We start from the raw sequence: 16,474 nt of genomic DNA on the forward strand, positions 1-16,474 counted from the left end.
TTAATTTATAGAGCGATCTATCCAAAGTTGTAGGATTGTCTACTGAGTGTGAGAGTGCACGTGTCTTCTACAATAGTTGTTGATATCTATGTGGAACCTCATTGGGCACTTAACGTACATGTTGAATTTTCTTTGGTTCAGTATAATTTGGCAGATGCCGTGTTTAGTGCCAGGAGTTATACATCAAGGACTAAAACATCATGTGGGTTTTCTTGACGCAGAAGCCACCTTGCCCACCAATGACAGCTTTTGGTGATAAACATGATTTACCTATTATCCAAACTGTTTAGATATTAGTGGAAGGCTATGAAGTTCAAATGTGTTATTGAGAAGCACTTTTCCTACTGAATCCTATATGTCATACTTTTTGTATAAAAAAAAAACTGTATGACATCTATTTTCTACTGGTTCTATATGTTGCAAAGTTAGGTTTTGCTTACAAAACGTCTCTGCCCCAGATAAGAAGACCGTACGGTCATGTATGATCGGTGGATGCTCACAAGAGCACCAGTTACCTCAAGTTCTTATAAAACAAAGTAAGCCCCTAATACAATAGGGCCTCAGAGGAAGCAAAAAATGGATGTACACCTTGAGGAAAAAAATTGTTCTTCTGGTATGCCCAAGACACTACAGTTCAGGATTAGACCTTCAAAACTGGTTGACAAGAAAAAACAATGTTAAGAACAATACCAAAATAATATACATTATATCCACTGTTCATACCAGAACCAGTCAACCCAACAGGAACACTTTTCCTATTCAACCCAATGACAGAATTCTAGCAAAGTAAAACAATTTGTCCACACAAATATATTCATCTTATGGTGGAAGGACGAGCTGTTGACGTCCAGATACATAGACGGGGAATGTTGGTAGACACCTTCTGGAGGCTTTTGTCAATATGTGTAGTAGTAATAATCCATTTTATATATTTTTGTCACAATACAGACTACAATATCAGCCATGCATTTATACGGCAATACTATCACACTATACGTGGCCGGTAAAAGACCAACATGATTAACAAATTCTAAGATAAATTGATATTCCACAACCTTGTAATGTTGCTTCCTTTAAAAATGTAATATATTCTGTATTGCAATGTAATTATACCATACAGCAGTACTCGCATCACTCTGTTTCCTTTCATTGACACAACACATTTTACACATAACACAGTGTGTAGCCTTGGTGAAAGTCAATAGGCTTTTTTCCCTAAAGTGGAGTCTGATTTGATTATTCTGAATTGCTATTCCCGCATTACAAAAAGCCATACTTGCTTTTAAAGTATTATAGAGATTGAATTCTTAGAAGTGTTTAGAATTGTATTCAGCACAAGAACATAGCATAATGTTTTGGCATAGGAAGGTGTATGTATTACGTCCATTATCTTTACCTTAACAATTTGCGCCGGACATACAATGTTCTAAAGTTCATTTATGAATAACCCATAGCTCTTTGCAGGATTTATTTCAAGCCACAGAAGACCACCGGTAGTAGGAGAACATCAAATTCTCCTCTGTTGCTTTTACTTTGCTCTGCTATTGTAATATATGTGTAATGTCTCCATGAGCAATGTCCGTTGTCATGACAAACCAATGTAAAATTATATGAAATACTCCTATAAAGAGCCTTTTCATGAATTATCCGGCATCAGAGCATATGTGTTTGATGATTCCGTTTTTTACCTGCATAGAAAAATTGAATTCTTTTTATTTCAGTTGAACAATTTACTCACATAAATCAATTAGCAAAAATATGTTTTTGATTTAACCCCTTCTCACTGCAACCACTTTTGACCTTCCTGACAGAGCCATATACAAATCTGACTTGTCACTTTATGTGGTAATAACTTTGGAATGCTTTTACCTATCCAAGCGATTCTGAGATTTGTTTTCTTGTGACACATTGTACTTTAAGTTAGTGGTAAAATTTGGTCGATACGTTCAGTATTTAATTCTGAAAAACACCCAAATTTTGTGAAAAATAGCAAAAATTAGCATTTTTATCAATTTAAATGTGTCTGCTTGTAAAAAACAGCGTAATACCATTCAAAATAGTGCCAATTGCACTTACTGCATAGAGCCAGGGCCGTATTTACCACTAGGCGTCCTAAGGCAGCCAGCCAGGGGCAGAGGTGTAGGATCGTATTTATTTTTTATTTTTTAGATTTATAACCACTCGTGACCAGACCGGCCAGCGGTCAGGTCACTCACAAGGGGGGTGTGCGCTTCACCAGTTCTCCTTAGTCTGTAAAACACGCTCACTGTTAATAGTTAATAGATTGGCCAATCCCAGGACAGTGGGTGTGTCTTAGACTCAGAAACGCTGTAGAAGGAGCAGATGGCAGAGCGGGACTGGAGGATGCCGCAGCAGGTCAGGTAAGTATTGCTAGATGTTTAATGTAATGTAGTGTAATGGTGTGTAGTGTTGGGTTACAATTAATGTATCGCCATACTAAGCTGCGCGGCTGCACAGCTTAGTATTGTTATATATGAATGTGGTGAGTGGGGCTGCAGCTGTGTAATATAGCTATTGTCCCGCTCCTGACGTGTGTGTGTGTGTGCGCGGTCAGCATGAGGTAATGGGGCCGGCGCTGCACTAATGAGCGCCAGCACTGAAGACACAGAACATGGTGGACGCACTGAAAAACCCCCATGATCTGTCTACAAGGCTGGCGCCACCCCTCATTAGTGCAGCAATGGTCATATCGCCTTATGCTAACCGTGCATGCGCACTTGTCAGGAGTGGGGCAATGGCTGTATTACACAGCCGCAGCCCCGCTCGAACAGCGTAGATCAGAGAGACCTCTCATCTCCGCCGCTATTACCCTGAATGCTACAATCAAAGCTGACCGCAGCATTCGAGGTGAAAATGCGAAAGGGGATACCCCTTGTATTGCGCCACAGAGAATCCCTGTGACACGACTGAGGGACATACCACATATGGGCAGACAGCCCAGGGTCCATTGAAGGCATAAAGGCATACTTAGGTACATCCTAACAACTGTCTGTGTACTATCAGTACACAGGCTAATCTACTGACATGTAGATATATGCCAGTACATTAAAGGGGTATTCCGGTTACAAGTTACACCCTATCCGTAGGGTAGGGGGTAACTTTCTGATCGGTGGGTGTCCGACAGCTGGGACCCCCACCGTTTACAAGAACGGAGGTCCTGTACCCCTCGTTTGAACCGAGCGACAGGTCGCTCATGCGCACTGCTCATGTACACTGCTGCTCCATTCATTCTCTATGGCAGCGCCTATCTCCGCCGCTCCCATAGAGAATGAATGGAGCGGCAGTGTGCATGAGCGACCTGCCGCTCGTTTCAAACGAGGGGTATGGGAGCCCCGTTTTCTTAAATGGTGGGGGTCCCAGCTGTCGGACACCCACCGATCAGCAAGTTACCCCTTACCCTGTGGATAGGGGGTAACTTGTTGTAACTGGAATACCGCTTTTATGTTTAAAAATAAAGTAGTGTTGAATAAGTGACAAAATTAAAAAAATACACACACCCATAATATAAAAGTCTCAATACATAAAATATACACACATTCCGTATTGTTGCGACCGTAATAACCTGCACAACAAATTTATAGCGTCATTTATGATGTGTACAGTATAAAAAAAAAACGCTTTCTTTCACTTCTGGGGCATCTTGGGTGATCTTGCGCCACTTACAAGGCTTAGTAAACTAAGGCAGTGATAGCTCTAAGCTGTCATTGGTTAGTTTACATCATGTGGTGGTCGTTTACCTAAGTTCATTGGTCTACTTTTAAAAGTAGACCAATGAACTGAGGTAAACTGGGACCACATGATGTAAATGAACCAATGACAGCCAAGAGCTATCATTGCTTAGTTAACTGTCACAGACCCAGAAAGGTAAGTATGATTATGGTTTTGCGTTTTTACTTATTAATCTTGCAAAAAAAATTTGTGTGGTTTTTGTTTTTTGTTTTTTTTACAGATTCGGTCGTTGGACTATGTTGGATTCGAGGACTACTTTAATGACAGCATTTGTATTCTCAATAAACTGGTTAACAAGGGTAGTGTAGGGGGGACCACACGTTATTTTTTTAAAATAAGTAATTGAAAAAACAACTTGAGGTTCCCCTATTTTTCATAACCAGCTAGATACAATAAAGCAGCTGCAGCCTAGAATTACCAGGGCGGAAAAAGCCATTGTTTTTGGGCTTTCCCATGCTAATATTACCAGCCTGCATCCGCCTCAGTACCCAGCCATCGCTTCAAATGGTCGGGTACTGGACTGTACCCAGCTCTTCCTAGCACCCCTTGTGGCGGTAGGTACCGAGGTAATAATGGGGGGTTACTGATGGCCTCTTCAGCAGCTAACATTAAACCACACCTTAGTAATGGACGCTGTCTTTCAGACAGCTGTCATTACTAAGGCAGTAGTAATGAAGTTATAAAAAAAACACCTACACTGAAAAAATATTTTGTAGAAATAAAAGCCCCCGCACAACCCACGTTAACCATTTTATTGAAAATAAAAACGCCGTCATTAAAGTAGTCCTCAAATCCGACGTAGTCCAACAACCGAACCTGTAAAAAAACACAAGAAAACCCCATTAGTAATACTAATAGCTAAAAAAAACAAACAATTATTAACCCCTTCCCGACATTTGACGTACATGTACGTCATGGAAAGTATTGACTTCCCGCAAAATGCCGTACATGTACGTCAAACGGGAAAACAGTTATTAAAAAAAATGAGAAGGTTTTAAAGTAAAGATGGCTGCTGTTCATAACAGCAGGCCATCTGTACACGATGCCCAGGGGGGTGTCGCCTCCCCCCCGCATCGGCGATCGCCGCCATTGGCCGGTCAATTCAGACCGCCCAATTCCGGCCGTTTGCGGCTTTAGCCTATTACTGTGCCACAGGGCACAGTGATATGGCGGTGATTGGTGCTGTCTAGGACAGCACCAATCACTACCATCTTCCACGTAAAAAATGGCGGTGATGCCAGCCCCCCGATCGCTACGGTTGGTCGGTCTGCACCGACCGACCAATCGCAGCCATGGCGGGTGTTTGAAACACCCTTCACCAGCCCTGCCCACCTCATTCCGGTTAGGAACGGTGAGCAGAGCTGGTGTGACCGTCTGTGAAGCCAACTTACCGAATCTGAGGCCTTCTGTGCTGCGATCCTGCTGTGACGTCTTCACCCGACGGCTTCCTGCTGCAGAGTGAACAGTCATCATCATCATCTGTGCTGCTGCTGATTTTTTTTATTTTTTTTTGCAGCAGCACTTGTTTTTTCCTAAACGTCTTATCCCTGTACCCTCCCCCCCATCCCCCCTCCCCCTCTTTCCCTTTTTACGTCCTGCGGCTGCGGATCAGTGACCGCCATCACTGACCGCCAATTTTTGGCACAGGACTTACTTTTTTTTTTGCATTTTTGCATCTCCCTGTGTGCGCCCTGCGGCCACTGAGTGCTGATCAGTGACCGCCATCACTGATCAGCATCCGTGGTAATTTTTAAAATTTTTTGGCCTTTTTTTATTACTGCACCTTTTTTTTTGTGTGCGCCCTGCGGCTACTGAGTGCTGAGTCTAATAATCAGCCTCAGTGGTAATTTGTTTACGCAGGTTTCTTTCTGGCCTTTTTTTTTTTATAAAACTGTAAAAAAGAGTAGCATTAGAGTAGCGGACCATTTTGTAAAAAAAATATATAGCAGAAGTTATAGCTATATATTTTTTTATACAGTTTGAATAAATTTACATCTTATAGTTAGCGTCCATTTAGTGACGGACATTCAGTCCGTTCACTAAATTTTTGATAGCGTAGCGACAGTTTTAGTATAAATTTATATCTTCTAGTCAGCGTCCGTTTAGTGACGGACATTCAGTCCGTTCACTAAATTTTTGATAGCGTAGCGACAGTTTTAGTATAAATTTATATCTTCTAGTCAGCGTCCGTTTAGTGACGGACATTCAGTCCGTTCACTAAATTTTTGATAGCGTAGCGACAGTTTTAGTATAAATTTATATCTTCTAGTCAGCGTCCGTTTAGTGACGGACATTCAGTCCGTTCACTAAATTTTTGATAGCGTAGCGACAGTTTTAGTATAAATTTATATCTTCTAGTCAGCGTCCGTTTAGTGACGGACATTCAGTCCGTTCACTAAATTTTTGATAGCGTAGCGACAGTTTTAGAGTAAATTTACAGCGTTATAGTTAGAGTTAGTTATTTATTTGTTAGTGTCAGGTAGTCAGGAATTTTTCTTTTTCTTCTCTTCCTTTTATTTTTTTTCAATAAATTTCATATACACGTGTAAAAGCACAACACACAACCACCTCTAAAAATAAATTATTACACGTGTTGAAGCACTACATACCCCCCTAATAAAAATGTCCCAATCATCCCAAAGGCTCTACTCCGCTGAGGAGGCATACGCCATCCTGGCCTCTGACACTGAATCGGCCAGCGAGGGAGAAGAGGAATTTGCCCCATTCATCTTGACCTCCTCCTCATCATCCTCATCCAGTGATGAGGAACCCCCACAAAGGCGCCCCAGGGCATCAGCTCAGGCAACCCCCCAAATTACTGATATCGTGTGGAACCCACCCCCTGATAATTATGAGCCTCACATTCCGGATTTCACAGGAAGCTCAGGAATTCGGATAGAGACTGCAGGCCTCACGGAAGTTGACTTTTTCAAGGTCTTTTTCTCTGAGGATTTGGTTAATTTAATGGTGGCCCAAACAAATTTATACGCCCAGCAATTTTTAGCCCGAAACCCCACTTCATCATTTGCTAGGTGGACCCCCATAGAGGCAGCAGAAATTATGACATTTTGGGGCCTTGTTCTACATATGGGCCTAGTAAAAAAGCCAGAGATTAGGCAATACTGGAGTGCGGACATTTTATACAGCACCCCATTATACCGCATGGCAATGACCCGGACACGATTTGAAATCATTCTGAAATTTTTGCATTATAGTGATAATGCACAGTGCCCACCCCGTGATGACCCCACATACGATCGCCTTTTCAAAATCAGGCCAGTCATTGATCATTTCTGCACCAAATTTCCTGAAGTGTACACCCCCGAAAAGAATATAGCAATAGACGAGTCCCTTGTACATTTTAAGGGGAGACTAAAATTCCGCCAATACCTGCCAAGCAAGAGGGCGAGGTACGGAATTAAAATGTACAAGCTGTGCGAGAGCAGCTCAGGGTACACCTATAGGTTTAGGGTTTATGAAGGGAAGGACACCAGGATAGAACCCCGAGAATGCCCACCTGTCCTGGGAGTTAGTGGGAAAATAGTGTGGGATTTGATGCACCCACTGCTGGACCAGGGTTATCACCTTTACGTGGATAACTTCTACACCAGCATCCCACTATTTAAATGCCTCTCCACCGGAAATACTTCAGCATGCGGCACCGTGCGCAAAAACCAGAGAGGCCTCTCTAAATATCTGATTGCGCAACCACTAAGAAAGAGAGAAAGCAGGGCACTACACAGCGATAACTTGTTGCTGGTCAAGTATAAGGACAAGAGGGATGTCCTTATGTTGACCACAATACATGGTTGTGGCAGCACCTCTGTACCTGTTCGAGGTACCACCACAATGACCTCCAAGCCAGACTGCATCCTCGGCTACAATAAGTACATGGGAGGGGTTGATCTCTCTGATCAAGTACTAAAGCCATACAGTGCCATGCGGAAAACAAAGGTGTGGTATAAAAAGCTGGCCGTGCACATGGTACAGATGGCATTTTATAACGCTTATGTGCTATACCAATGTGCAGGCCGGACAGGGACATTCCTTAATTTTCAAGAGGTGGTTATCAAGGCCCTTGTATTTGGGAACCAGGAAGGGGAGGGCCCCAGTACTTCTAGATGCGATGGTCCACGTATTGTACCAGGGCAACATTTTCCCGGCGAAATCCCCTCCACTAGTAAAAAGAGAAGGAGCCAAAAAAGGTGCAAAGTCTGTTACAAAACGGGAAGAAGACGAGACACCATTTATCAGTGCGACACCTGCCCCGACAAACCTGCCCTGTGTATAAAGGAGTGCTTCAAAGTTTATCACACATCCATGGATTTTTAATTGGATCATTTATTTAAATGCTCACTATACCCCTAAATAATTTCCTTGAGCGGCATGATTTCCCAAAAGGGGTCAATTTTGGGGGGTTTCCACTGTTTTGTCCCCTCAGGGGCTTTGCAAATGCAACATTGCCACTGCAAACCATTCCTGATAAATTTGAGCTCCAAATGGCGTTCTTTCCCTTCTCAGCCTTGCCGTGTGTCCAAACAGCTGTTTATGACCACATGTGGGGTACTGTTTTACTCGGTAGAAATAGCTTTACAAATTTTGTGGAGCTTTTTCTCCTTTTGTCCTTGTGGGAATGAAAAAAAATTAGCTAAACCTACGTTTTATTGGGAAAAATGTAGATTTTCATTTTCACGTCCTACTTCCAATAATTTCTGCAAAAATCCTGTGAGGTCAAAATGCTCACTATGCCCCTAGATAATTTCCTGAAGGGGTGTAGTTTCCAAAATGGGGTCACTTGTGGGTTGTTTCCACTGTTTTGTCCCCTCAGGGCTTTGCAAATGCGACATGGCCTCCGCAAACCATTCCTGCTAAATTTGAGCTCCAAAAGTCAAATGGCGTTCCTTCCCTTCTAAGCCCTGCCGTGTGTCCAAACAGCAGTCTATGACCACATGTGGGGTACTGTTTTACTCGGGACAAACTGCTCTACAAATTTTGTGGTGCTTTTTTTCCTTAAGTCCTTGTGGGAATGAAAAAAAATTAGCTAAACCTACGTATTATTGGGAAAAATGTAGATTTTAATTTTCACGTCCTACTTCCAATAATTTCTGCAAAAATCCTGTGGGGTCAAAATGCTCACTATACCCCTATATAATTTCCTCAAGGGGTTTAGTTTCCAAAATGGGGTCACTTGTGGGGGGTTTCTACTGTTTTGGCACCGCAAGAGTCCTTCAAACCTGATATGGTGCCTAAAATATATTGTAATAAAAACAAGGCCCCAAAATCCTCTAGGTGCTCCTTTGCTTCTGAGGCCGGTGCTTCAGTCCATAAGCACGCTACAGCCACATGTGGGATATTTCTAAAAACTGCAGAATCTTGGCAATAAATATTGAGTTGCATATTTCTGTTGAAACTTTCTGCGTTACAAAAAAAAATGGATTCAAAATGAATTTCTGCAAAAAAAAACGAAATTTGTAAATTTCACCTCTACTTTGCTTTAATTCCAGTGAAACGTCTAAAGGGTTAAGAAACTTTCTAAATGCTGTTTTGAATTCTTTGAGGGGTGCAGTTTTTAAAATGGGGTGACTTATTGGGGGTTTCTAATATATAAGGCCCTCAAAGCCACTTCAGAACTGAGCTGCCCCCTGTAAAAATAGCCTTTTGAAATTTTCTTGAAAATGTGAGAAATTGCTGCTAAAGTTCTAAGCCTTGTGAGGTCATAGAAAAATAAAAGGATGTTCAAAAAACGATGCCAAACTAAAGTAGACATATGGGGGATGTTAGTTAGCAACATTTTTGTGTGTTATAACTGCCTGTCTTACAAGCAGATACATTTAAATTGATAAAAATGCTAATTTTTGCAATTTTTCACTATATTTTGGTGTTTTTCACAATTAAATACTGAATGTATCAACCAAATTTTACCACTATCTTAAAGACCAATGTGTCACGAGAAAACAATCTCAGAATCGCTTGGATAGGTACAAGCATTCCGACGTTATTACCACATAAAGTGAAACATGTCAGATTTGAAAAATGAGGCTCTGTCAGGAAGGTCAAAAGTGGCTAAAGAGGGAAGGGGTTAAACTTACCTTACTGGGTGTGTGACAGCTCTAAGCTGTTGTTGGTTAGTTTACATCACATGGTCCCAGGTTACCTCGATTCATTGGCTTTCGTTAAAGTAGGACGATGTACTGAGGTAACCGGCCAGGCGTTTTTTGCTTTAGTTGGGAAGGGAGCCGCTGCAGGAGTGTTGTTTTTTCTAAAAAATGGTAAACTGTAACCTGATCAATAATTGGGGAAATGGGCCCCAGTGTTCATGTGGGGGGCAGGGGAGGGAATGTTAATGGGGTAGCACGAAGCATCTCTTTTAGAGTATGTCCCCACGTAGTGTAAACACTGCAGATTTTACGCAACGGATTTAATTACGAAAAATCTGCAGCGTAATACAGCAGCAGTGGAGTGGATGAATTTGAACTGTCATTACTAAGGCAGTAGATTTTACGCAACGGATTTAATTACGAAAAATCCGCAGCGTAATACAGCAGCAGTGGAGTGGATGAATTTGAACAAATCTCATCCACACGCTGTGTAAATTACGCACAGAAAATGTTTTCATAAATTGACCTGCGGTGCGTTTTTTTAATCCGCAGCATGTCAATTTATGTTGTGGAATCGCTGGTTGTCTGTTGCAGGGTTTTCCCTATTGAGTTCAGTGGGGAGGTAAAACCCGCAACAATTAGCACAGGTTGCGATTTTTGCGGCATCAGCACTAAAAGTGCCCAGGGCATCACAAACGCTAAATACGGCCCTGTATAGAGCTTTATCACATGTACAGTTGCATCACACGGCTTCAAGCTTAAGAGGCATCTGGTGATGCAGCAAAACAGTGACCTAAAGCACACGAGTAAATCAACTAAAGAATGGTTGAAAAAGGAGACTTGTGTTTTGTCCTTACCTTGACACAGGTATTGTGCTGTGACTTGACCTGAAGGGGGCTGTGCACGCAAGGCAGTCCAAAAATACTAATTAACTGAAACACATTTGCAGGGAGAAATAGTCAAAATTTTCACTAGAGCAAGATGTCAGATGAAATATAGAACTGACACCCGCTCTGTATGGAGCGGGCTTAGCTTGTGAGCCCGCTTCATATTCCCCCCTTTCCGACTATGACGGGAATGTACATCAAATGTCGGGAAGGGGTTAAAAAGACATGTGCAATCTAAGCTGTTCTTACGATCTTTAAAGTTTACGAATATCCTTATCACATACCCTATCAATGTAGCAGCCAAATACAAACCACATAGGACAACACGATGTCACATTTAAATGTTTGAACACTGGAATTTGGTGGAGAAAGATGAATGCTGCTTTTAGACATTTGAATGTCCTGTTTGCAACCTATTTGCTTTTGTACTTACTTTTAAGCCTTGGGATAAAAGACTTTGCTTTGTATATAAAAAGTCAATCATTTAAAAAGACTAACACAGCTGTGCTATTTGGAAAGATGCTTCTAACGAAGTTTATTATGGAAATTTACCAACAGTCCCAGACATCTCATATCATTGTCTAGATTCTATTCCAGCCGAACCGCTCACATTTGTGATTGCTTTAAAATACTGCTTTCTCTTGGAAGTATCAAGGGAAAAATCATACTTTAATGACATTGAACGCCTTTCATACTAATGAATTTCTAAAATAATTATTCAAGATTATTTAAGAGAAATATGTGAATCTAGCAGAGTTAATTAGTTCCTTTATTGTCATCATTTATTATAAAAAATGTTTCTTTGTTTCACTTCCAAGATTATGTAATATCAGTATAAAAACATCTTTCACAATAGTCATTGCCATTAAACTGGAAGATAAGTTAGATGTAGAGCAAATGGCCCAGTTTGGAATGTTGACCAATTTTTTTCCCCCCATTATTATTATTATTAGAAAAAAAATTATTTTCTAGTGCATTAGTCCTTAAAACTGATAACTTTCCATTCATGATAAATTGTACAAAATTATTAATTTTTTATTTTTCATGCAGAGCAGTTTTTCAATTTCTATGAAGAAACATATTTATATGTGATGTGCTTGGTTTCTACATTGGCTGTGGAATTCGATATACATAATTAAACTGACCTTTGATGCATCCAAAGAAAAAAAATATAACTTCGTTATAAAGTCAAAGATTTAACTGTTCATGTGAAGAATGCTGAAAAAAGGCAAAAAATTTAAAGAAAAGCATAACTGAATGAATGCTCTGAAAAAAAACAACTCCCTAAAACCGGGTTTTCCCACCATAAACAATTATGGCACAGCCACAAGATATGCCATAAATGTCTGATAAATGGTGACTCCACCTAAAAAGCATTCCCTGACTCCCATTCCACTAGAATTCAGGCCAAGATTGAATGTAGATATGGCCGCGCATCTAGAGCTCTCTCCATGTATGTGGGGGTATAGAAACAGTGGAGTAAGACAGGGATCGTTGTTCTCCTGGTAGGTGGAGGTTGCAGAGGTGAGACGTCTACAATAAGGCATTTATTGTGTTTCCTGCAAATTTATCATAAATGCATTTCGTGATAAAACCCCTTTAAAAAAATATTTGGTTTATTTTTTTGCTGCTTTTTTATATACATGCATTGTGGTTTGATAGCTGGGACTAACGACTCAGTGAATGGTTCAGGCTCTAAAGCTCGGTTTCAATGATAGAATGGCTTTGTATGTGCTATGAGAAATTATAGAAATCAATAGCTTTTAATAGCTGTCATTTGTCACGACATAACCTACTCATATTAATCAATCTGTTTACAAAAAATGGACCTTTTGTGTCACGGCTTATAGAAGAGAGAAATCCCCATAAAATAGTTATGTCATTATATAGTAAACATTCTTCATGATCTGTCTTGGAATAGAAATAGTTCTACATATGTTCTTTACCTGGAACTACCCAATAACTCCAAATCTAAGAAAAATAGAGGCAGACTGGGATATGGGATTATTGGATATATATCTAAGACAACTAAGTCGAGGCCTCTTCTGACCCTCAGAGCTTTTATGTTCGGGTAAGTGTTATGAACTAGTTAACAGTAACCCATTTACACACTGAATAACATGAGAGGACAAAAAGAAGGAAATATTTTATTTAAACTGGTACACCATGTAGAAATGTATCTGACATGCTCATCTCAGATTGCTATTTTTACTATCTGCAGGGTGTTGTATGTGGGGTTTTGCTAATAATGTAAACTGTAACATATGGTAATCTAAAACGTGACAATTACTATCTCTGATTTCAATTTTGTTATGGATCAATTTACCATCCAGCACTGGTTGTTATCATTTATATCTATATTTTAAAACCTTAAAGTGACTCTCCAACTTATATCAATATGTCGTTTTTAGGTCTAAAATTCTAGACTGATTAATTTCTTAAAATGTCTTTAGAGGGGTTATGTTGGGACCGAAAAGTATTAGCAGTGTAGTCACTGCAGTATGTGAGTACACTTGCTAATATACATTCCGATCCCCCGTCGCGCTGATAATGAGATTTTAATTGATATTTATAGCACTGGCGGGGGAGCGGAAGTTTAGTGGCACAGTCTTTCTTCATGACAACACGACTCGTGGTCATGTGACGTCATCAGCGATTACATAGTGTACAGCGGGATCGGCGCGACAGGGGGACCTGGAATGTATATTAGCAGTGTACTAACATACTGCATTGAGTACACTGCTAATACATTTCGGCCCCCACATAACCCCTTTTAATGCGGTTAGTGCTCAATTTTTCTGATAAAGCGTTCCAAATCTTCTGCAAAGACTTGCATTAAAAAAAAAAAATGATGGCTGGCTTGAGCTGCCACTAGGGAAAGCTCAGGAGGTTGGTGCATGTATTCAGTAATCTCCTGTGTCCCTTCTAGTTGTGGCTGGAAGTAGCCTGAGTTGTATCATGTAGCTCTGTTCATGCAGGAGATTTGGAGCTTTTTCAGAAAAAAAAAATCTCCAACCTCTATAAAGATGCAGTATATTAAAAAAAAATATTCGGCAGCACCAAATTTTGAACCTTCATATATAAGATATGATCGACTTTATTGATCCCCGGAGGGAAATATGTTTTGCACTTTAAAATATAAGTTAATTATAGGATATATTCTTAACATAAGGGGAAGTGTACCGTAGTACGTGTCTACATGATATTTTAATGCACTGTATTCACCATGACCATCATTGTTTCCACTAAACGGCACATTATGAGGTAATGTGTAATATTGCAAATAAAACTGATCCGTAGTGTTAAAGGGGTATTCCTATCTTAGAAAGTGATGGAATTTTGCTCGAATATGTCATCACTTTATGAATGGTGGGTGTCTGACCTATTGGTACCGAGTCCGATCTTGAAAATGAATGGACAACTGTGAGGCCTTCTCTGTTTTTCCTGCAGCGCCCTGGCCCCCCGCTGTGCAGAGAACAGCATCAAGGCCCCATTGAATAGGGCCGGCTACAATCCCCTGCAAAACCAGGTGGCCAGGAGCGCCACTATGCAGGGAAAACTTAATCAGCGCTGCAGCCCTCATTTCTATGATCGGTGGGGCTTCCAGAGGTCAGACCCACACTGATCATAAAGTGACGGCATTTCCTAGAGATAAGTTATCATTTTATAAGATTGGAGTACACTTTATTTTTAAATCAGATAATTTTTCAAATCAAACCATAGACACATTTGAATTAGCCCCAAAATCTGCCTCAAACACAATTTTGAGGCAGATTTTCCGCCTGCAAAAAACTCAGTGTGAACCCAGCCTAAGTCCTACAACAAAATATTTTGTATTTACCGTATAATTTCTTTCATAACAATTTAAAATTCAAGCCTGATCACTACAAAGGATATATACTTATTTACACCACATGGACTTTCAGGAACATAATTATAAGCCTCATAGCGATATCTGATAATCTGAAAAGAACGTTTTCTTTCTACCAAGTCAAGAAAGAGTAGTCTTTATTTAAAGTTGAACTTATAATGTGGTGACAGAGCCTCTTTAAGGCAAGTTTATATAAGTGCCCTATATTGTACATGATGTGATCGGTGCTGTAACGTAGATTACAGCAGTGTTTTTTATTTAGAAAAACAATCATTTTTGATGGAGTTATGACCTATATTAGCTTTATGCTAATGAGTTTCTCAATGGACAACTGGATGTGTTTTTACTATATGGCCAAGTGGGCTTTGTACAGAGAAGTGTATAACGCTGACCAATCAGCGTCATACACTTCTCCGCATTCATTTACACTGCAGATAGCGATATAGCTATATCACTATGTGCTGCCACATAAACACACTATAACATTACTGCAGTGTCCTGGCAATGAATATACATTACCTCCAGCCAGGATGTGATGTGTATTCAGAATCCCGACCACTTCACTGCACTTCTCTGTGATTTACAGCACAACAGGCGTAGTCTCGCGAGATTATGCTGTAAACTGTCATTTACAGCGAAATCTCGCTGTGCTGTGCTGTAAATCACAGGGGAGAGCAGAGAAGTGGTCAAGATTCAGAATACACATCCCGCCCTGGCTGGAGGTAATGTATCATTTTTGAGAACCGCAATGAGAAGGAGTTTGTATTGAGCAATGCTCCTGTATGTGTGATTCCACTCCATACAAACTCTATGGAAGTTTTGGGAACAGCAGCCACAGTCATTTATGACACTATGAATGCCTGGACACATCTTCACTGACTGAAAACTCAGATCCCAGGTGTTTAGCATGGGTCACAATTTTAATGGACAGTCCAGGGCCTGGCAAAGATAAAAATTTGTTAAGGGCATGTTTGGGAAAAAAAAAACATTTCTTTCACAAAAAAATGTCCATATTAAATATAAATTTATATATAGGCATCAACCTCACAGTGTACTATACATTGTATTTCAAGAGGGCTTTACTGTGTTATGGAGATTGCAGAAACTCATATAGTCTTTGTTTTCAGTTTCCAGTATTTATTTTCCACACCTGATATTGTTTTATAGCTTTTCTTTCCCTCAACAACTCCTGTGACTTGTAACTAGAAAGGGATCCAGTTTTATTTGAAGGTGGGAAAATAAGACATGTTCTAAGTTGAATCGTATTTTATATAGTCATTTTACAATCCTCACACGGGAAATAAAGACAAAAAGGTCATAAGGTCATAAATGAAACATAGTGTAATTTGATCATATTGACGTGCTCCATTGAAGTAATGTAATGGGTATTTAAGTAATGCTGTATCAATTTTGATAATATAATCAGTAACATGTCAACAAGACTGCTACACACATTTACAATATGTACTGTACAAAGACAGCTTTGTTGACTGCACACTAGGTGAATAAGCTGTTTGTCTTGACTGTGATTGGAAATCCAATAGTATAGAGCCTAAGGGTATATAATAAATATAATCGATCATTCATTCAATACACCTATGTGTGTATATAATGCTATTATAGACACTAAATGGGAGTGTTTTTCATCTACTTTGGATAATTATACTGCAAATGTCAAATCGTAAATACAGAAGAATTCAACTAAACCTTAAAGGAACAGTGTCACCACAATTTTTTTTTTAATATGTTAAAGATGTTAGTGCTTTATTAAAAACGTTTGGATTAATTTGTGTGTTTGTGTGTTACTTTTTCTTATTTTTACACTTTTTCTTCCCTATGGGGGCTGCCATTTTTTTTTCCATTTCTGT

General features: G+C 40.0%; 1 protein-coding gene across 1 annotated transcript in view; it reads left to right on the forward strand.

Annotated features, from left to right (window-relative positions):
* Positions 1-16,474, forward strand: part of PCDH15 (protocadherin related 15) — a 1,038,602-nt gene that overhangs the window by 342,217 nt on the left and 679,911 nt on the right. The gene's annotated exons all lie outside the window — the stretch shown is intronic.

The sequence above is a fragment of the Rhinoderma darwinii genome, chromosome 11 (genome assembly GCF_050947455.1).
Source record: "Rhinoderma darwinii isolate aRhiDar2 chromosome 11, aRhiDar2.hap1, whole genome shotgun sequence".
Taxonomy (NCBI): domain Eukaryota; kingdom Metazoa; phylum Chordata; class Amphibia; order Anura; family Rhinodermatidae; genus Rhinoderma; species Rhinoderma darwinii.